General features: G+C 50.3%; 1 protein-coding gene and 1 long non-coding RNA gene across 4 annotated transcripts in view; one reads left to right on the forward strand and one right to left on the reverse strand.

Annotated features, from left to right (window-relative positions):
- The window catches only part of PKNOX2 (PBX/knotted 1 homeobox 2), a 269,332-nt gene that overhangs the window by 87,209 nt on the left and 160,966 nt on the right, over nucleotides 1-21,157 (forward strand). The gene's annotated exons all lie outside the window — the stretch shown is intronic.
- Nucleotides 6,894-11,287, reverse strand: LOC103248761 (uncharacterized). Its single transcript, XR_503442.3, has 2 exons — nucleotides 10,781-11,287; nucleotides 6,894-7,422 (listed from the first exon to the last, which is right to left on the reverse strand). It is a non-coding gene; the product is annotated as an uncharacterized lncRNA (long non-coding RNA).

The following is a 21,157-nucleotide window of genomic DNA, read 5'->3' on the forward strand; positions in this document are numbered from 1 at the left end:
TTTCTGCTGTTTCCCAACCCATCCTCTCTTCCTCTGTTCCTGCTGGCTCAACCCCCAAATGGATTCATGCCTCCATCCTGTGTCTCTACCTCCTCATTATATGCTCAGATTCCACTGTGGTGATGGCCTCAATGATGTGTTATTTTGTATCAATCAAGTTTTTTTTTAGTTTGTATATCCTGTCTCTTCATTGTTCATTCATTTGTTCTATTGTCATTCATTCAACACCTGCCCATTGCCCACTCTGTTCAGGCGTTATTCAGGTTAGAGACATGCCTTTTGGAGCTTATAGAACAGTGGCAAATAGACAGAGCTAACAGTAAGCAGGCACCTCTAGCACAATATGTTAAGTGCCTCCAACAGGCAAGGCCACAGCACTCTTCAAGCAGTAAGGAGGGCACCTCGTGAAACCTTGTGGGATCAGGGCTGATACCTGAAGTGGCCAGGGAATGAGTGGAAGTGCTCCAGGCAGAGGGAGCTCCGTGAATCATGTCCTGGTAGCCAGACAGGGCTTGGCTGATGAGGTGAAAGGCAAAATTTTCCACCTGTCAGGAGCATCCTGTGGGACAAAGGCTGGGGGAAAGCTGGGGCTGGAGACTCTGGAGGGTCTTGAAGGACGTGGAAGAGTTTTAAGCGGGAGATTGATCTGGCCAGATCTGTGTTTTGGAAAAGAGAACCCTGCTTCAATATGTGGAGTAGATTGGAGGAAGGCAAAAAAGAAACGAGGCACGGAGACCTCGCAGGAAGCTGCTGCCAGAGGTTATGATGACCCGCCTGAAGCCGGAGGCAGTGGAGAGAGAGACCTGTGTACCTGTATGAGATGTTTCAGATGGAAAAATGGCAGGCTCACAAAGGGGAGTGGCGGGAGGGAGAGGGGCACCAAGGATGGGCTCTAGGTTTCTGACTTGGGCAGCTGGTGAATGTTGAGTGGTGGGGTCCTGAAAACAAGGACAAGGTGTGGTACCCAATGGGAGGTCGTTGTAGCTCCCCCAGGCTGTGGGATGACCAGGCACAAATCCCAGCAGACATTGGCCACCTCGGTCACTGTCACCACAGGACCTCTACCAACCCGACTTTTGGGTGGCAGGTGGCATCAGCTCACTCCTTCAGAGCGCAGTAGACAGCTGCATCTGTCGAGTTCTTAAAACCACCTGGATGCTGTCAGCTGTCAGCTGAGCAGGTCACCGATTGGCTCCAACTTCTGTCCCAGGCAACGCAACTCATACCAAGGGCTTCCGGTGTTCACCAGCAGCTCCCAGGGTCAAAGGCTACCTCTTCTAAGGGAGTTGTCATTGCACAGTCAAGAACGAGTAGGGAGGCCCTTCCTGGTATGTTTGGGTTGGAAGTGAAGAATTTAAGTACAACCAAAAATATCTTTATGCTTCTGAGGCATTTGCTTAGGGTCCCTGGAAGCTTGCCGGCACCATTGGTGGTGATAGCAATAAAAATTGTAATAAAACTTTCCACATTTATCAGGGCCTACTCTTGTCCCAGACACTCTTTGAAGCACTTGCATGATAGCCTTTCATCCTATCACGTAGATATTATCATTTTCTCTGTCATAAAGAGGAGGGAACAGAGGCAAAACAGGGAGAAGTACACAGGCTACTGGGCCTGCCCTGTGGCAGTTTCCTTCTCAGAATAAAAGAAGGAAGGAGAGAATCCTGCTGGCCAGAGCCTGTTTGGGTGTGAGTGAGGAGGAGAGGAGGGTGGCTCGGCCCTGCCCTCCACTTGCTGTTCTGCTGCTCCTCATGCGCACGTGTCCTTCAGGGTCCTATGCAAATGCCACCGACGGCCCCAGGCAGACCTAGGACTTCCTTCCTCCCTGGTTCCCAGACTTTGTGCATTTCTCAGTGATAGCTCCGCTGATTTGTCATGATTCCTTGGCATGGCTATCACCTCATTTCTACCTTGGGTTTCCCCAAGGAAGGATCCTGGCTCACTCCTCTCTATCCTTGGCACCCAGCACAGAGCCTGGCACCCAGTGGGCTTTCTATGAATAAATAAATGCTATTAGGGAGGCCAGGATGCTCAGGAGGGACCCTGGAGGTCGGAGTCAAACCCCCTGGTTCCCTTCATCACAGGAGCAGCAAGGCGTCTAGATATGCCCCAGATTGGACTCAGCTCTTCCCAGGGGCCCACTTGGTAATAAGGGGCAGTTGTCAGGAACACAAATCTCTCTCTGCACTCTGGGGAAGTGTGGGGGTTGGGATAAGTGCTCCTCCTGGGTGGGAGCATCGAAGGAAGCCGCGTCTGGCTGGATGTTTATCCTGATGAGGTGCTTATGTAACACCAGGCTTCCTCCGGCTCCCAGGGACTGAAGAGCGCACACACCAAGGAAACAAACAAATGGAGATGCGAACCACTTGTGCCATTAGACAACTGAAGGGAAGAGGTGTACACATCTGACGTCCTCAGCAAAAATTTAGCACCAGGGCAATTTCCAAACCACTTTTTACAAAGAAAAAAATGTCTCTTTTATATTCCAAGTGTAAAAACTCACCAATGGCTTCCATCTCCCTGAATCTCAGATGCTGCACTGATGGCCATTTGTCAGGGCTGCAAAGGGTAAATGGGGTTCCTGGAGGTTCTACCCACACCACCTCCCTGCCAAGGGGCTGGTGCCACCTCCTCAGCAGCTCCCTCCTCACCCAGTGGGATCAGCCTGGGGTCAGCGAGGGGAGAAAAAAAGGGAACGCAGTCCCAGGTCTGAACCAGGAGTCCTGGTCTTGAGGTCTGGTCACTAAATGGCTGTGTGACCTTGGGCAAGTGGCTTACCCATTCGGAGCCTCAGTTTCACATCTGCACAATGAAGAGAACAATCAGTTCTGACCCACCTAACTCACTGGCTTGTTTTGAATACCTGTACCCTGCACAGATTGTGTAGGGGATCACAACTGCATTGTGACACTGCCTGTCATCCAAGCTGGGTCACAGCTGAGCTTCAGGTGCAGGTGAGTAACATGGCGTCCCCTGCCTGCTCTAGCCAACCTTCTTTTCCTCCTGCTCAGAGCTGAGCCCTGTTCCCGCCTCACCTTCCGTAACACTCATGACTATGAGTGAATTCTAAGTCTGAGGTTCCAAGGGGCTCTTGGAAACAGCAGATGGGGATGGAAAGTGGCCTGCACACTGCTGAACAGTGGATGGTTTAGGGTAAGAAGTCTTAGAATCCTGGAATGGATCTAAACGGAAAATCACTTTACTCACTTCCTAAACATGTACTAAAGACCTACCACACACCGGCATTGTGCTAGACATTGAGGACGCAACAGTGAATGATACACAGTCCCTGTCCTTTCAGAGTTTGCTGTCTAGCAAGTATTCCAGATTAATGCCCATTTACCACCATTTTATAGATGAAAAAGTAAGGCTGCCCAGAGGGGAAAGTGACTATCCTGGCCACCTGGCTGGTTCGTGGCTTTAGCAGGATCAAACATCTGCATTGTGAAGATGAAACGAGTGAACGCACACCCAGGGCTCAGAGCTGTGCCTGGACCCACCCAGTGAGTGTTCTCTACGTGTTTCCATTGTTCTCTATGTATTTCCATGACATCTCCAGACTCCAGGAGCATTTCCGTGATGCCACAGGACCCCTCGTTGCCCTGAGCTCCAGCCTCACTCATATCATGAGGTTGGGCATTTGAGATGAGCCCAGCCCACCCCCAGGATGAGACTGACAAAGGCAGGACAGGGATGACAGTGGGTCCTGAGGCCCTTGACCCTGGCTCTTATGGGAGCAACCTGGGCATTTTGTTCTTTCATTCAATCAATGCTTATGGAGAGCTTGCCCCATGCCAGGCACTGGGGCTACGTTGCTGAATGGCACCAACAAGGCCCCAGCCCTCAAGGAATTTCTGTATTAGTGGGGAAAGGGATTGGACAATCAACTATAAATAAACAAATGAACCAGATATTTTCAGAATGACACAAGAGCTGTCCGAGTCACATTCAGGGTGACTTATTAGAGAGTAACAGGGTGGTTGTTTGAAGGTGGCGGGGGGCAAGGTGGGGGACAGGCTTTGTTCATTTCTGGAAGTCGCCCTGCCAAATGAGCATGGTTCTGGAGAGGCTCTGCCCAGCACCAACACACCAGAGTCTCCCAAGCTCAGCATTCCAAATAAAGGTAATCAATACTGAGACAGTCTCTACCCTTCCCAGCCCCTGGCCCACAGCTAGAAGTCATGCATCTAGTATAGGCTACCTCAGTTTTCACCAGTATCCCCTTGGAGGGCTCTATGACCTCCCTTCATCAAAATGTGGAATCACGAGTAAAAGAAATAGAGAAAGACCAGGACTGTTCCTCTGATGCGCCTCGGGCCTGAGTTCTCCAGTCTCAGGAAATGAGGGAACATAACCTGCTGGGAAGATGGTGGGGATGGACTCCAGGCTGATTCCCAGAACGTCAGGGTGAAACTTCCAGAACTGAGAAGCCACAGAAAATATTTTATTCCAGGGCAATGGCAACGGCTGGGGAACTACAACAGCCTCCCCATTCCATGAGCAGGGGAAGAGCCAAGACACAGTTTCCAAGGCACTTCAGGGCCCAACTTAACAAAGCCAGGAGCCTGCCTAGGACATCAGTCAAGCAGAGATAAAAAGGGGGCTTCAGGGACTGAGTTTCTGTATATGGGTGCCTGCTGAGTCTGTCTCTTCAGAAGTGCATCAGAAGCACCTTTAGAAGAGACATTTGACTCAGAATGAAGTGTCCTCCTTCCTCTGGGACTGTTCCCCACCACCCTAAACCCTGGGCAGGCATCTCAGGTGAAAATCGGGAAGAAGGGAGGCTTTCCTGACTGGGTAGTATCTACTGTGTGCGTTTGGGGGCAGGGGAGGGCACCCAGACTCCATCCAGAGAGTACCTGGTGCCACCAAGCCAGTGCTGGGGTTGCCAGGCCCCAGGTTCCCACTTATCTCTGGGGATTGGTGGTCCGCGGTGCCTCCCCTGCCAGTCCTTATCCTTGAGCCCCTGATCCTCAGAGCTCCCTTTTGTTCACCAACCCACTGACTTGGCAGCCCCCGAGAGACCATTTTTTTACCGGATAGCCACTTCCTAGTTTCTCAGCAGATCAGTCCTGCTGCTCTTCTCTGGCTCAGCTGCTGTAGTGGCTGCAGATTTCTTAGTAATGATCTTCCTCCAGGAGCAGGGGAGAGAGAAGCTGCTGCTTCCACTGCAGCGCCTCTGTCTCGGCTGCCAACATCAAAGCTTTCCTTGTGGCTTTGGTAGAATGTTGAGAATTGCGAGATAATTAAGTTGCATTTCTGTGCATTGTTTACTGTTGCTCTCAACCAATCACTATTCCATAGGGGCTAATCTGTGTAGGGTTTGCTTTTTTGTTGTTGTTGTTGTTTTTTTCTTTGCAGTGCTTGTTTGTACCACATTCTTCATTATGCTTCAGTTACAATTTTAATTTTACTATTATTAAATCTTCCCCAAAGCTGTATTATTCTGCGCCTCTGAGCTGGAATTCCTGATTTGGGGACTGTTTGCATCTGGGCCTGTTCACGAATGATTGTTCTTGTTTACAAAAGAATATACATTAAAACTCAGCACTAGAGGAATCCCTGCTCCCTTCCCTCCTCGCTGTCCCCGCTGGCTCACCTGCTCTTAGGAGGTAGGGGAGAGGGAGAGGGGAAGCAGGAACCATCTGGTACTTTCTGAGATTATGCTGTTGAAAGAACATCTTCATGGCCTCCAATGGTCAAACCAGCCTCCAGTGGCCACAGAAGTCGAGTGCAGGGTCCGGCCAGTGAGCTGGAGGCTGTTTTCAAGGCCTGCCCGATCCTGATAGGATACCTCCATGTTTATTCCAGCAACGGTTAGGAGTACGGGCTTCGCAATCAAACAAATCTGGATTTGAAATCCAACTTCTTCACTTACTAAGAATCTGACATTGGGCAGTTAGTAACTTCTCTCAGCCTCAGTTTGCCCGCTGCAAAAATGAAGCAGCAGCAGCTGATTATCCTGCCCACGGGTAAGGATGAAAAGGGGTGACATTTTAGAATAGTACCCGCCGTATGGCAAGGACTTGGTAAACGGCAGGTAAATTTAGGTTGCCATTTTCCTCGTCATTGTCTCTCTAGCATTCTGTCTCCTGTCTGTTTTGCTTCCATTTTGCTGCCCCTCTGAAGCTTGTCTGCTCACTTAGGCTTTGCATGAGAGCTTGGAGGCTCAGGCCTGCCTCTGGTCTCATCACTAAGCCAGTGGTGTGGAGTAGGAAGCACTTTCAGTGACTGTTAATGGCAGGGATTTGTTAACCTGCTTCCCAAGAAGGAAAAGTGGCAGGCTTCAGGGCACCTGAGCTTGCAGAAAGAATTCAGCCCTGCCGCAGTTGAAGATGGCCATCCCTGGGGTTTTAGGACGCCAGAGCCAGCTGCCAGCCCCCTACTGCCTTATTGTCAGGCCCCAACCCTGGTAGAACCAGTGCAGCCAGTCACCAAAGCTTTTTCCTGCCACACCCACCCCAGCACCCCTGCATCCTCAGCTTCCTCGTAGACTTTCCTTAGCTTCTTTCTTCCTGTCACCCTGTCCCCTCAAGCACCACACACATACTAAAACCATAACTTTTTCCCCCTCTTTCCCATTATCTCTAACCCATATACTCCGGGAAGTTTAATTTGTTCTCGGTAGTAATCACCATTAACTAGAAATTGTCTTTCTCTGTGTAAACACGTCATTAGTGAAGCTGGTTTTCTGCAGGGTCCAGATTTCATTTTTATTAAAATGAAACACTTTCAGGCGCCTCACTGTGTCCAAGGAAAGAGAGTATAATTTTAACCCATTGGGTTGGCCACAGATAATTGGGCTGGCATTTGATTGGACGATTAGGGAAATATCTTCTTTGCATGCAGTATAATTTGCATTTTTTTCCCACTTATATGAAGCTAAGTCATGCTTTCGTACACAGGCAGTTTTAATGAGCATTATAAATCCTAATGAATATATTTTCATGTTCATTTTATTGGCTTGTTTTTATTACTAGAGGTCTGAAAAACAGGGCCAGAGAGGGAGCTGCAGAGGAAATGGCAGGGGAGAGCAGCACTGTGGCCCTCCTGCCCTCTCCCCTGCTGCTGCCCTGGCTGCCAGAGGGTGGATGACTGGCAGGGTGGGGTCACCCAAGTCCTCTTTAACCCAAACCAGAAGTTGCTGTGGGTCCTCTGGGGATGCAGAGAACATGTCTCTTGCCTTGGGGCCAGAGGAGCTCCTGCTGCAGCCTCAGTCTCAGCTCCAACAGTGACAGAAGCCGTGAAAACAGCAAACCCTAGTTCATCGTGGTCTGCCACGGAAGAGGGAGTGAAGTATTTCTGCATAGTGTCGGACATGTATTAGGATCTCAATGCAGGTTAATCAAATGGAATCTGATGGAATTCTTCTTCACAAGGAGCCAGCCACCAAGTCCAGAGTATTCATTCTCGATCATGACACTGAAAGGCAATTAACGAGTGTACAGAGCATGAATTTTTCCTGGATGATTCAGGAGGTTCTTCAAAATCCAGGGTCTTTACACACCATTGTGAGTGTCAATTCTAGGTCCCAGAGTTTTGCTTATCTTTAAAATGAGAGAATACATTCATTCATGCATTCATTCATTCATTCACTCATTTAAGACGCATGTTGGATACCCACTATGTTCTAGACACTGAGCCAGGACATGTATAAGGTAATCCCTGATATTTCTGCCAGCTCTGACAATTTTTTTTTTATTCTGTAATAAGTGACCAATAAAGTGAGATTTTTGTTCCAGCTTGTGGCTCTGGTTCTAAAATCACTCCCTGAGTGATTTTAGACTTGGGTCTCTTTCCATTAGTCACCCTAAGTACCTCAGTTGTACCCTGGCCCCCCTGCATATCAGCAGTCCCAGGCATCTACACCAATGAGGCCTTTTGTCCCTGCTCCCCACACTGAGGCTGACCTGTGGACTTCTGCGTGGCCCTTTACCTTTGCCTCCAGCTGAAGGGCATCCTTGGCATGTCTTCCTTTGGGATCCTGGGAATGGCCCACTTGTCTTGGCTTTGAAGGCCTGGTCCACACTGGGCTGTGGACTCTGCTATGGGCAGGCTGGCAGGGGGTCTGCTATGGCTCACACGTTGTCTGCTGACTGACCTACTGTGCCTCACCACACAGCCTGTTTCCTGTTGACTGTCCCAACCCCATCCTAACTCTCCCATCCCACCCCCTTTCTTTTTTTTAAATTCTTTATTTTATTTTATTTTATTTTATTTTTTACTTTTATTATTTACTTATTTTTTTGAGACGGAGTCTTGCTCTGTCGCCTGGGCTGGAGTGCGGTGGCACCATCTCGGCTCACTGCAAGCTCCGCCTCCCAGGTTCACGCCATTCTCCTGCCTCAGCCTCCCGACTAGCTGGGACTACAGGCAGCTGCCACCACGCCTGGCTAATTTTTCTGTATTTTCAATAGAGAAAGGGTCTCAATCTCCTGACCTCGTGATCCACCCGCCTTGGCCTCCGAAAGTGCTAGGATTATAGGTGTGAGCCACTGCACCCGGCCTAATTCTTTTTTTTTAAAAAAAGAGACAGGGCCCTGCTCTGTTGCCCAATCTGGAGTGCAGTGGCACAAACACAGCTCATTATACCCTCCAGCTCCTGGGCTCAAGTGATCCTCCTGCCTTATCCTCCCTGACAAGGACTACAAGCATATCACCATGCCCAGCTAGTTTTTCTTTCTTTGTTTTTTCTAGAGATGGGGTTTTGCTATGTTGCTCACGCTGGTCTTGAATTCCTGGTCTCAAGTGATCCTCCAGCCTCAGCCTCCCAAAGTGCTGGGATTATAGGTGTGAATCATCATGCCTGGCCCAATTTTTGTTTTATGGGTTATGTTTGTTTGTTTGTTTTGTGAGACAAAGTCTCACTCTGTCACCCAGGCTGGAGTGCCGTGGCACAATCTCAGCTCACTGCAAGCGCCACCTCCAAGGTTCAAGCGATTCTCCTGCCTCAGCCTCCTAAGTAGTTGGGACTACAGGCATGTACCACCACCTCCAGCTAATTTTTGTATTTTTCGGAGAGATGGGGTTTCACCATGTTGGCCAGGATGGTCTCCATCTCCTGACCTCGTGATCCGCCCATCTCAGCCTCCCAAAATGCTGGGATTACAGGTGTGAGCCACCGTGCCCAGCCTGTTTTATGTTTTTTTAAATCAGAAAGGTGTTTGATGCTCACATAGGTTGGGAGTTTTGAGGATGTTTCAGAAGTTAATTCAAGTAAAGACGAGTTCAGTTGCCTTTGCCACCATCTCTTCAAAATGGCAGCTCAGTGCTTGGGGGTGACATCTCCCCAGTAGCTGCAGGTTTTCATCAGTTGCATGTGGTAGGTCAGTCCTGTTTTCCTTTAAGACTATATCTTCTGCCACCCCCACCCTTCCATGCACACACACACACACACACACACACACACACACACGGCTGAGGACGTCTCACTGTGGCCTTCAGGACAACTTTACGTTTTCCTACTGTACAAGAGATGTTTACTGAACAAACACCACAAGCTAGATTCTGTGAGAAACAGGAGAAACTAGCCAAGAAGCCTTGTGGAGAAGTGGGAAGGAAGCTGGCCCACAGTGGAAGGCCTTGGTGAATTTCTGACTTTGCTACTTTCTGCTGTGTAGCCTCAGGTAAGCATTTCGCCTTCCTGGGCCACTTTTTCCCCATCTATAAAATGATAATAATAATTACCTATGGCACAGTAGGTGATAGGGATTTAAATGAGATACTGATTGTGGTAATGACCTGGAAACTGTGAATACTGGTCATTTCTCAGGTGGAATGTGACCAAGTTCCAAGGCGATTTGGATCGTGGGTCCTGGGGTATAGCCTGTGTCTTGTCTTGGAAGGGCTGGTGAGGGGGTAAAGGGATGTTTGCGGACAGGATGGGATGTTGCTGCCTCCTGGAGTCAGATATTTATGTTATCTGTCTTTTCCAAAGAGGAGAAACAGAGAAAGGGCTCTGGCTGGAGTTCACCGTTGGGATGATTTCATAGATCTGGTTTCAGCCTCACCACCACAGAAGACCATGATCGCCAAGTGAGTGTCTGCACTTTGCCTTAAGAAATGAACTCAAGTTGACGCAATGTGCAATTCAGGCTGCCCTGCGGCTAAGCACTGATCTGTCTCTGTTGCATGTGGTAGATCAGCCCTGTCTTCCTCTGAGACTGCAAACTTCTGGACAGGGGTCCTTGTGGAGACTTCTTCCTCATGCTCCCAACCACACTCACAGTGGTAGGCTCAGGGTTGGTCGTTTGTTCAAGCACTGCCTTTCAGTGACCTCACTGGCCAGAAGCAGGAGCACCAGTGATACTCTCAGCAGGGCATCTCACCCCCAAGTCAAGGCTAAGTGTCTGCAACTGACCAGCTGGTCTTGCTCAGAAGGGAGAGCATGGCCAGAGGGAGCAGAGCATCTCCAATACCGCTCTTTCCAGTCTGCAAACATAATAGAATTAACTGGCCTGAGACACCAAATTTTTGTCAAAAAGGTAGTGTAAGTGCAAAAGCAATCTGCTGGCCCATTGCAGAGCCAGGTCTTAAATTACAGAGTGTAATGGTGTTGGCACATTCCGAACTGTTCCCGGAGTCCCTTGGCATCCCTGGAGCCAAGACTTCACAGACAGAGCAACTTCCCAACAGCCCAGGAGGGCGCAGGGAGATGCAGAGCAGCCCTCCAGTCCCCTGCAACCAACTATTTTAGGGCAGCTGGAGGGGAAGAGCACTAAGAAGGGTGTTAATTCATGATGAGCCATGGTGGGGCTCTGCAGGGGAGAAGTGGGCCCACCTGCTCACAAGACGCCTTTGGTGTCAGATCCAGCTCTAGATGAGGAAGGGCTGAAGAGTAGGGGCCAGACAGTGGCGCAGTGGAGGCGGCGGGGGGTTCTTTCCGCAGCTGCGTCTCCCCTTGGGCCGGAAGGAGTGATGACTCTGGAGAGGTGGGGATGAGGGTCAGAACAGACCATGAGGAATGAAAGGAAGCTTGTGTTCTGGCAGCCACGCGTGAGGATGGAGGACTGGTCAGGCACTCAGGGAGGGTAGTGCTATCTCATCTCTCTGACTGAGGGGGTGTTTGCTTAGCGTCCCATTGCAGATTAGCCCTCCTGAGTCTAGAAGTGCCACGTCACGGTGGGAGGCAGGCTGGTGTGTTTGTGCTAGGCCACTCAGGGAGCTTGAGGCATTGTGGGATGGCAGGAGATGCCTCCCAGAAACAGATTGTAATACCCACTCCACCTTTGCCCTGCTCCCCCAATCAGCCCTCCCACCCTTCCTCCCTCCTTCTCCTTTCTGATGCAATCCTCTCTCTACCCCACAGGCTTTGCGCTGGGAGGGGCTCGGAGCTCGCTGGGGGAGGGAGGTGATCTTATCCTTTCTTTCCACTCATTCTGGGCACCTCATCACCTCTCTTTTTTCTTTCTGTAACTTTCTCTGCCTCTCCTTACCTCTCTGTTTCCCTCTCCCACACGTACCCTCCTGCTCCCCGACTCACACACCCTCCTTTTCCTCTCTACGTGTTCCTCTTTCTATTTCTATGATCTGTTTCCTGGTGCTCCTTTTGTTCAGTCATCGGTGCGCCCCCGCCCTCCCCGAGGTTGTGTCAGGAGTGATGCTGGTTCAATGCTGCTGTCTGCACTGGGCAGGCTCCGTAGTGTGTGCTGAATTGCTGCAGGGAGGGCCAAGAGCACAGCACAGAGGGCCAGAACCAGTGGTGTGGTGCCTCTAGACTCAGCTGGGTGCCAACCCCAGCTCTAGCATGCCCTGATTGTGTGACTGGGGAACAATTCCTATTTTTCCTTGGGCCTCAGTTTCCCCAGAAATGCAATGGGTAGGACATTGCAAAGGGTAGGACATTGCCCTACCCTTCAAGGACGTGCCTTGGTTCATAAAGGAGACCTCCTCTCTCTAGAGCCAACCTCCCCTACCCCACCCCACCCCACCCCCATCCTACCCCACCCCCATCCTGCCAGGGCAGGCTCCGCGGCTCCCTTCCCATCCATAGCAGTAGGGGAGGCCGCATGAGGAGGAGCGGGGTGGGAGCTAATGGAGGGGATCTGCTGGCGGACCTAGTTTAGGCAAACAGCAGGGACTTCTGGCGACAGCTCCAGCCCCCACTCCCGCGGTAACAGCTGCAGTCCAGCTGCTGGCATCCCTGCTGGGGGAGCGTGCTAAACCTCTCCGGGGTCAGCTCTGTGGTATGTCGGTTTCCATAGCAACCAGCCAACGGGCCACTTTCTCAGAACAATTCCCCTACTCAGCCGGGTTCTGGACTTAGCTCAGCCCAAGGGCATGTGGCTGAGGAGCAGAGTGGGAGGGGGAGAGCTGCCGAGGGCCAGACTGGGCCCCACAGAACGTGGCTATCTCAGTCCGGTCTTCGCACGGAGGGCGTGGAGCCGAGGACGAGCCATGCAGACTCTACCGGCGCTGGCTCTCCCTGGCCTCTCTCTGTGCCACACCGACTCCATCACCCGTCCACAGACTGCCCAGCTCGGCCCGGTTGGAAGAAGTGTCAGGTCTTTGTCTGAATCTGGAGAACAGCTGCATTGGCTGGGTTCAGGGCTGGGAGGACAAAGTCCTGGAATGGCGTATAAGGGGGTGCCGGGAGGGGCTTTTCCTGGCTTCCTTCTCTGCAGCCTTCCATCCAGCTCTTGCAGGACCATGGGAATCCCAGTGATGCCAGGGGATAGGGGGCTAATCAGTCCTCCCCCACATTTAGAGGGTGGGAGAGGATCACCTTTCTCAAGCCCCTACAGGAGTTAACTCCCTGAATGTGAGCAGGTTGGTGCCATCCCTGACACTGTTAGGAAAAGGGAATCCTTAGAGGTGAAGATCCATTCTGGGCGCTACAAGGGACCTCGATCCACTTTGTGGATAAGGAACCAGGACCCAGTGGAAAATGGATTGCCTGGGGGCCAGGGTGGGTAGGGGCAGACGGCAGCTGCTTCCCAACCCCTCTCCTCTCCTGGGCTGACCTCACCGTATGCCCCCAGAAAACTGGATGGTGCTAGAGCTCCTTCCCCAGATCCCTTGGAATGCAGCTCAGGCTATGATGGGCCTGGGGTCCTGGGGAGTTTGTCACTGGAAGGGATTTCATTTTCAGAAAGGAGCCATTTGCAAATTGGGAAACTGAGGCCAGGGATAGTGTCTCTTTAGGCCTAACAACTGCAGGATTCGATGTTAGGGCTGGGACTTGGCTTCCTGAGAGGTCATCTGGGTGGTCCCTGCTAAGACCTGGGAGGCATAAAGCGTTCTTGGGCCGGGTGGCGGGGGCGCTGCCCAGCTGTCTTGATCTTCTACTCTGTGAAATTATTCCTCCCTTTCAAGAGGCCTAGTTCTCCCTTCCCCACCCCCTACTCCATTTACCCCCATCCCCTGAAAAGGAGGAGACAGATGTCCTTTCTTCCACACATCACAGCTGCAGCCAGACACAATTTCTCTAAGCCCTGGGAACAGGTGGGGAGTAGTTCTAAGTCCCCTAGGGATGTGGGGGACTCAAGAAGGCGGCCAATTTTAGAAGCTGCATGGGTTCCCATCCTCCCCTGGTCCCATCTGTGAAATGGGAGGACTGCTCTAGGTAAGCACTTCCTGGAGTGGGCTCTGTGGGGGTAAAGAAAGTTCCAAAGTTAAGCAAGCTTGGGAAAGGATGTGTGAACACCTTGTCTTTAAATAGTTACAGGGCTTATGGCCAGGCGCGGTGACTTAAGCCTGTAATCCCAGCACTCTGGGAGGCCAAGGCGGGTGGATCGCGAGGTCAGAAGATGGAGACCATCCTGGCTAACATGGTGAAACCCATCTCTACTAAATATACAAAAATTAGCCAGGCATGGTGGCAGGCGCCTGTAATCCCAGCTACTTGGGAGGCTGAGGCAGGAGAATAGTGTGAACCCGGCAGATGGAGCTTGCAGTGAGCCGAGATGGTGCCACTGCACTCCAGCCTGGGTGACAGAGCAAGACTCTGTCTCAAAAAAAAAAAAAAAAAAAAAAAAGAAACAAAACAAACAAAAAGGAGAGTTACAGGGCTCGTTATAAGTTTAAAGACTTTAACCTAGGGCTTCCTAGGCTAAAGGATGCCCACGCCAATTCCTGCAACACACTTGACCCACTCCTCCTTCGGTGGATGCATCCTTGACACTGGTCTCTGCCCCATGGCCTCCACTGCCACCTCACCCTACTGGCTGCTCAGTTGTGCTTGGGTCTTCTCCATCCCAGACCTTCAGAGAGCCTGAGCAGAGGCAGGGGCAGTGCAGGGCTGTCACCTGGGTTTCTGAGGGGAGTAAGACCCTCAGCTCAGCCCCCACCCCAACGGTCCCCAGAGGGTTGCGGGTCATCTGTGGCTTTTCTGCTTCACAGGGTCAGGTAATGGCTCTAGAGCAAGGAGAGAAGAAAATTCTGGCCACCAAGGATCTCATCAGGAGGATCCTGAAGTGGGAAGCTTAAAGAGGAAAGGCGTTCCTCTCCTCCTCACCGTCTAAACTCTCAGAGAAGTCACATTCCGCAACCCTCAAACTTCCCAAAGGCCCTGAGTGTGCATTCTGCCCGCCCATCAGGAGACAGCTGTGGTGTGATGGAAAACATGTCAGCCATGGAGGAAACCTGGCCCCCCCCAGATCCATAACTGGCCAGGTCTCTGCCCCGAGGCAGGTCACTTCACCCCTATGCACACTTACTACATTTCTCGAAGAAAGGAATAGTTCCTTTCTCTCTGGGTTCTCATCAGAGTTGAAGATACGATAAATGTGACAACAGCTGGTATGGAAGAGTAGCTCAGGAAGCATGAGCAGAGAGGGATTCACCACTCCCTCCCCAGCCAGAGGTAAGATTTCTCTGATTTTAGGAGGGAGAAAACTGAGGCTCAAACAAGTTAAGTCACTTGCCCAAGGTCACACAGCCCAGTCACCCCCAGTCCTTTGCTGTTCCGCTTTGCATCATTTCCAGGAAGATGCCTCTGAGATGGGAGGCATGGCACTAACTTTTGGGGGCATTTAGCGAATGTGATGTCCTCGACTCTTGAACCGTTCATCCTCCCCACTAGTAAAATGCCTGAGAGACAGAGGCTGGAAGACGGCCTGAGAGACAGAGGCTGGAAGATGGCCTGAGAGACAGAGGCTGGAAGACGGCCCTGCTTTTCTGAAGGGGCGGGGCTATGGATGTGTGGAGGCAGGAAGCAGGTATTAATTCTTGTGAAAATTAGCTTTAAAAGAATAAAAGTAGGCTTCTGCACTAAGACAGTCTCATTTCAGTTTGCAAAGAGCTCCTCCCAGTAAGAAGGGAGAACATTTTCTCCTTGCCTCCTGGTTCCTGGCCACGCAGACCCTCGATAGGCCCTGCCACCGTGTCCCTCTCACTCAGTGTGTACAGCCACAGGATGCTGAGCTGCTGTCTTTGAGCCCTTTCCTTAACAGCAGCAAAACCAATTCACATGCTAGGCCTGGAGATCAGGACAGGACTCACGGCTTCCTCCCTACTTCCCACCCAGGTTCTAAAGTCATTTTATTTAGCACAAGGAAATGAGGAAAGAACAGGGGAAAATGAGGAGAAAGAACAAGCGGGTCTATCGTGTGCTCCACATTGTGCTAGGGCCTCAGGAATGTGCCTTCGGCGAACACTGTATCTCCCTTTTGATTTTTCTGTGGGTGAGACGGAGGCTGTTTAGAGGCCATGGGAGGGAGGGGTTTTGTCCCTGCTGATTGCTTTCACCACGTCTGTTTCTGTCACCAGCCAAAGCATGGACCCTGATCGGTATCTCCATTTGGCTAACTCACCTTCTCTTCTGCTATCCCCTTTCCTCCCTCCATCATTTGAAAATGTCACAACCTGTGAGGTTGGGAAGCATAGGTAGATGTTTGGTCAAGCTGGAACAACAGTTCTACCAAACTCCTCCCCCTGTGCTCGTGTGTGTTCCTGTACTCACGTGGCTTTAAGTCCTGTCCTGGGATAGTGCTCGTATCTGGAGTGAATGGAAGGGTCAGGAAGGATGTGCTTGTCCTGGAGGCTTGTAGGAGAGGAGCTACTATTGCAGCTGCTCCTCCTGAGCTCAGTCAGGTTTCCCCCTGCCTGGCTGGGCCATCTCTTTCCTTGCCCTTTCAGTAAGAGGCTGTGGAATTATGTGAGGGAGAGGAAGAAGCTACTGCTCAGAGGGATTCTGCTCTCCAGGCCTTAAGTTGGGGTGCTTTCTAGCTCTGCTCTTCTCATTTAAAGGGATGGCCTGGCTCCAGCAGGTACCTGTAAGTAAAAACAACAAACAACCCCAAACATCTCCTAGCGCCAGACTGACAGCTCAGATTTCCACCACAGGCGAGATTTCCTGCTCAGCTTTCTGGTGCAGGAAGCCTGTGTGTGTGTGTATGCACATGTGTATGTGCATGTGTGCATGTGTGTGCATGTGTGTGTGCGCGTGTGTGTGTGCATGTGTGTGTGTGTTTTCTCTGCTGATTTACAGGCTCTTTTTGGATTGGTAGATCTGTGAGGAAGAGTAGGACTGGAGTCAGGAAATTGGCTTCGATCAGAGGCCTGATGAGAACAAGGTGCTCATCAACACTATTTAGGAAGGTGTTTTGTACAGGAATTTGTGGCAAGTGATGGGAGGGTGGTAGGGTCTGAGAAGAAGGGGGGAAAATGCCACAGTATCTGACAACTTAAAACTCAGGGGGTCACAGAAATGTTGGGGCTTTGAGAAAACTTTACCAGTAACTCTGCTGAGGGTCTCTGGCCTGGGGTCACTGAGAATCTCAGAGGGAAAACAGGAGCAAGGACACAGCGGGCCCTCCTGGGAGCAGATGCGGTGCTTTGGCCCGCCTGCCCCTCCCTGCTCTCATCTCAGAAAACGGCAGCCCCCGGCGCAGAGAGGCCACTCGGAAACCAGGGAGTGGGGTTAAAAGCATCTCTTAGCCCAATGTTCCCTTCTCCTCTCACAGGCAGTATTTTGGGAACCACGTGCTGTAGAAGCTGCATTATAACAGTGGAAACGTTGCAATTAAATGGGGAGACCTTAGGTCTGTCACATGATCTGGGTGTTCTCCTGTATAAAACGAAGGCTGATAACAGCTCCTTGACCACCTCACAGGACTCTGGGGTCACACGTGGAGTGGGAAAGTGCCTTGTAAGGGAATTCAGACGTATAAGCTGTTCTTAGTAGGAAGGCAGTTTGCTCACCTGCTTAATGCTGGGGTCGGGGCAATGCTGAAGCTGAGAGCTGGTGTTGGAGATTCGGGAAGTTAGTTCTCCCTTGCTTCCAAGTCAATCAATGCTGGCTTTCAGTGATATTATTGAAAGCATATAAAGCTGGTCTGATTGGCCTTAGAATAAAAGCTTCTGAAGGGCAGGGGGGCCTGGGGCTGTGTGTGACAGAAGTCTCTTGTTTCAAGGAGACATCAGTTCAGTGGTGGTGTTCTGCCTGTCCCTGTGAGGTCTGGGCTTGGACAAGCACTTTAAACCCACAAATTGGCTGCATCATCTCTGAGAATTCCATGACCCTTTCTGGGGTGGGGGCTGAGGAGGCCAGGAAATGACTTTGGTCCCATTAGTCATTCTGGCGCCAGCAGGCCAACAGCAATGGCTTCTTGTAGGGGAGTTGGGAGAGATGCCCATGGCGGGAGGGTGCCCTGGGGGTGGGGTGGAGGGCAGGGGGGCTGCTGTTCTCATGCCCCTTTTTATCTAGATACTGCCAAAGGTGGTCCCTGGAACAGTGACCACAAAGTGTCTCATGGGAGGAAGAAGGATGAAAGAGATGGGAATTCTTGTAAATTTTTAATCTGAAAAATAAAGAAAGTATGAATTAGAATTAATGCAGGTATTAAATATTTAAACTTTCTATACTCACTTTCATTTTTAACATATTCCTTCCTCAAAAACCTCGATAACGCTTGTCAGATTTGTTCTCAAGATGTCCCCCTCTCCACCTCCCCCCAGGCCCAGCCCCAAAGTGAGACCGCAGGTATTCATCATCCTGATAGAAATGCTCATTTTATTTCTCCTACAGGAACCGTCTGATCTCTCTCTTTATATTTATGCTTTCTCTCTATGGCAGTGTAAATAATTAATGCTGTTATAAACACATCCTATGCAAAATATATATTAGAAAAAATAACTCTTTAATTTGGCATGTCATTTAATTCCATTTTGTCATCATAGCACATGGGCTACAATTAATGCCAGGGCTGAGGAATCCAGCCTGACTGCTGACACTGGCAAAGGCAAGACCAAGTCTCCCAGACTGACGCCCTCTTGGACCCTCAGCTGTTTCTTCTTTGTGTGCTTTTGGTTGATGGATGGAGATGGTGCTCACTGTCCAGGGCGAGGCTGAGAGTGAGTCTGGAAATGAAACAAGAAACTTTTATCTTCAATAGAATGGGGTGAGGGTGGTCCAGGTCTCTTCAAGTGCACTTGGTAGCATTCATCCAAAAGGATGCTGGGACATTTAGATATAGGATATTTGGTACATCTTCATGGGGTGGGGGGGGGCGGTTGTCCTTGGACTTTTGGGGAGTTCTCACAAGGACTGGCTTGGGGCACAATAGCACGGAGTTTCCTGGAGGTTGAGTTTTATGCGTGTGTTCATTCAACAAATATTTATTGAGTGCTTCATATGTGCCAGGCATTGTTGTGGGCACTGGAGATACAACAGTGAATAAGACAAGAAATGAAGATGAGAATATCCAGTTTCTGAATATTCCACCATTGCCTCTGCTCATTCCTTTTTCCATTCAATGATCTTTCTGGCTATCTTAAGGAATCCATCTATCAGAGCCACTCCCCGATCAGGTTTTTAGAACTCTTGGTTAGTATTTGAATAACTCAGTGTTCCTGGATTTACCAATTCCTGTGAGTTTAGCACAACCTCATCAATAAGATTGCAACTACCACCAGCCCTCTCTCCCCGGGAGGAATCCTGCAAACCGAATGACTGGCATTGGCATTCCTTTTCCCTGGACTCCAGGTGTCCTCTTCCCTCTGCAGGTGGGTGAATGGCTCTTTTGGGAGACTGCAGGTCCTGCCATGACTGGGGTCCTGCACTGCTGATCCTGCCTCTGTGTGTCATCTCAAGGGCCCAGACGTGGGGCTGAAGCTTTGGAGGTTTGAATTTCAGCTTTCATGTGGCTTTTGTCAGCCTTTCCCCCTATTGAATATGTTCCGTAATTGTCCCACGCCTGGCGCCATTCAGTGTGTGTTCCCAAGCTAAAAAGCCCTCATTCACTTGTGGCTGAGGCTCTCATTAATTCTTTCATGGGGTGGAGAATAATGAGGGGACAGCTAATGCACTCGAAAAAAAAATTGATTTTGTAGTTAGCAATTTGCCACTCTTTGTTTGGAAAGCCAGTGTGGACTCTTCAGCCTCTAATTCCACTGAGGAGAAAATTTAAACAATTGGCACCCAGGCCCCAGCTCACCTTCCCAGAGAGGCTCTGATGCACTCTGCATTTCGTGTTTCCCAAGATAGGATAGCGGGAGGAAACTTGGAAATCATCACCAGCAGCCTGCTCTTCTCCCTTGACTCAGGCTCCTGGACCAGGCATGGGCTGATTCAGGAGGTGGAGGTCTGTCTGACTTGAAAGGCGCATGGGAGGAGTTTCCAGGCATCTCAGAGGTTCTTGATTGGCTGGGACCAAAGATGCTGAACCTTAGCTGCCTTCGGGGTGACACAAGAAGTTCTGCAGGACTAACCCCTGTGATTCGACTTCTGTGTCTTTCATGGGGGCTGATGAACCTGTCTGTGGATTTGGAGGGAAGATGTTTGAATGATTTCACAGCTCCCTGCCCCACCGTCCTGTCCTCTCTGCTGGGATAGCCATGGGACTGAATTCTACCCAGACTCTAGTATATATTCTGGCCTTTCTTCTTAGGAAGGATTTAAGGAGCTCTGAGTTAGTTTTCAAACTTTGCTGCAAGTCCAGCTTGGCCATTTTGCTCTGCTTTTTAAAAAGTTCCATTTGTACACTGTGTCAATCTGACAAGACACTCATCATCTCTTTCTGGACATCTCCATTGCTGAATGCTCCCTGAATACAGTGTTCCATGCTCTCCTTTCTTGAATAGATCTTCTCTCATAATTTGCACCCCGATTCCTTCCCTGCCTCCATCCCAAGGCAGAGTGCATATTTGGGTCAGCTCTCAGCCCTACTCCTACCTTCAACTGTTCATTCAGTATTTGCCATGCTGGCACTGTATCTCAGAGCACTCTGCTCACTTGGTTTTCAGAGGAGTCTCAGTTCCTGTGATCCAGAAGACACTGGTTTCAGTTCTATCTAGACCTTCAGTGTGTGTCCTGTCACGAAAATAGCAGAGTTGAGGGAAGGAGAGCAGCAAATTGATGACTTTGTCAAGAAAAAAAAATCCCCCAAGGTCCGTAAGGACTCCTCCTTGGGCCTTGCTCCAGCTCATAGCCCAGATGCTTTTCCTGGCTCTGCTCAGCCCATGGTACCCAGAAATGATGTGACTCCAATTGGAGCCATTGATGAGCCAGACATACGGATGGGGAAGCCGCCTTTGCCCACCCCCTGTGACAGATGCATCATCGAGTCCCTTGGCTCTGTTAATAAAACCTGCCTTTATTTTCCTAATGCCCAGTGCCTGCAGTGGCAGGGCCATAGGCCTCTCAATGCTACAGTGACAAAGCACAGAACACTATAAGCCCAGAGCCACTCGGTGCCTTTTATTAAACCTGACAAATATCCAATAACCCTGGCCTCACGCCTCCTCTCCTACATCATTTGATACAAATCGCATGGAGGCTTGGAGGGAAGAGTGTGCCAAATGGGAACTAGAGCTGGTGATGACAGTGCTCCTGGCTTCGAAGGGCAGTAGGGGTGTGAGGAAAGCTCTGCAGGTGTTTTTCCATAAGTCTGTCTCAGCATGACTGATCCTGGATCCTTAGGTAATTGATTCACTGGTGGAATGTCTGGTTCTCAATGAATCATGATAAATGGCATTTGTGAAGCCCTTTACCAGTTGCTAAGCACAGGCACACATACCATCTCATTTAATGCTCACATCAGTCCTGAGATGAATGCTCTTGTCCCAGTTTTACCATTGAGAGGACAGAGATGCAGAAGGTTTGACTTGTTAAGGTCACATGATTAATATGGGACAACTGGGGCCCAAGTTCAGATCTTGATTTTGTATCCCGTGTTCCTTTGACTTTATTTCCTTCCGTGCCCTCTCTCCCCTTCTC

Source organism: Chlorocebus sabaeus, chromosome 1, assembly GCF_047675955.1.
Source record: "Chlorocebus sabaeus isolate Y175 chromosome 1, mChlSab1.0.hap1, whole genome shotgun sequence".
In the NCBI taxonomy this organism is placed as follows: domain Eukaryota; kingdom Metazoa; phylum Chordata; class Mammalia; order Primates; family Cercopithecidae; genus Chlorocebus; species Chlorocebus sabaeus.